Here is a 1503-nt window from a genome sequence, read left to right as displayed (position 1 = left end):
ATTACGATATTATTTTTTGTTTGTCAGGGGTAGCAGCACCCATGTGCTCCAAGGGATTTCCCCTAATAATCTGAGTTCTTACAATTAAACCTGTAGGACTTCTTATTGGTGGTCGCATCCACTAAATTTCTGTGTGACCTTCATCTCTATATCTCAAGGCTTTAGGCTATGTTTGAGGAACCAAATAGAGAGTGCAAAGTCATGGTTCGGTTATAGTGAATTGGGTGGAGTCGATTCCTACGTTTTGTTGGTTGGAGCAAGAAAAAGGAATTAATGAAATGTTCTCCCAGTTATGCACATGTAATAACGACGCATGCTATTAGAGCACAATATATGATCAATATATCAAAAGTATACATGGTACATGGTACAACATACTCGTTTATCTTCTCAAAGGGAGCGAAGGAACAACCAAACATCGATACTACACTGGCCGGCCATGCAGAGTTGGCTCCACGTACGTAGTCCTCTCTCTCACATGGAGATCAGATCAGAGCATTTATTCATGTATATGCAGTATATAGGTAACCTCAAAGTACTCAGCATCGATCGGTGGAGCTATAATCTGCGATGCTGGCGGCAAGCAATCGATCACTAGATCTTATTGCAGTCCACAGTTGAGCTGATCTTGTAGGGGACGCTGACGCGGCACTTGGAGGGGATCTCTGCGGCCTTGCCTTCTTTGACCCCACCGGCAGCACTCTTGATGCACAGGCACGCCGCTTTCTTGTCAGCGGCGGTCTGCACTTGGCCGGCCAATCTCCTGACACCGCTGCAGCAGGCCGCAGACGGGCTGGCGCCGTTGCCGCGTGCATAGGAAAGGCACGGGCCAAGGGCGGAGTTCACCTGGCCGCAGGAGATTGCCGCGTCGGAGGCTACAAGGAGGAGCGCCGCCACCAGAGCGACCAGCACGAGCTTAGTAGCTGTAGTGCGAGCCATCTTGACTGACTTAGATGTGGTTGTGGTGGCGGGCTCACGGGCAGAGGGTGGGATAGCTAGATTTGCTACTGGTATTTGTGAGGATGTATAGGGGGGGTGCATGTGCTTAAATAGGGCTTCTACATCTTCTCACCAATGTGGAATCACATTTGGAATAAACTGTACTGCTAGCAGGGTGTCCAAGTATCGTGTCCACGAGGATGGGTTCGATATCAATGTGTGTTTAATGCATACATTGAGAAAGTTGTTAGTTGTTGGGATCGACTGATAGGTATTACTAATTAATTATGGAGTTGGTGCGATGTTGGGCAGATGGATGGGCCAAGCATGTACACATTCATTCCGGCGGTGGAGTGCCTAATTACTGCATGGCCCGCGGCAAACTAATTTCGAGAATAGACTCTCTTTTAATAATTGAGTGCTGGATGGCCCTGAGCTTGACAAATGAACCAATCTGATGGTGCGTGTGTTTGTGTCAGGCTGAGCCACTGAGGATCGACTACATTTTCTTGCTCTCTCCATGCTATGGTTTAGCATTAGTTGATGTTTTATTCAAAGCTACAT

The 1503-nt window shown here is 47.6% G+C and overlaps 1 pseudogene; it reads right to left on the bottom strand.

Moving 5' to 3' along the window:
* Positions 1 to 319: 319 nt before the first annotated feature.
* On the bottom strand, positions 320 to 1032 carry LOC147978171 (non-specific lipid-transfer protein 4.1 pseudogene; annotated as a pseudogene).
* Between the last annotated feature and the right edge of the window lie 471 nt (positions 1033 to 1503).

Source organism: Triticum urartu, chromosome 3A, assembly GCF_056163025.1.
Source record: "Triticum urartu cultivar PI428250 chromosome 3A, HENAU_Tu73, whole genome shotgun sequence".
Lineage (NCBI taxonomy): Eukaryota > Viridiplantae > Streptophyta > Magnoliopsida > Poales > Poaceae > Triticum > Triticum urartu.
The sequence above is the reverse complement of the archived record's forward strand: the minus strand, read 5'-3'. Positions and strand labels throughout refer to the sequence as shown.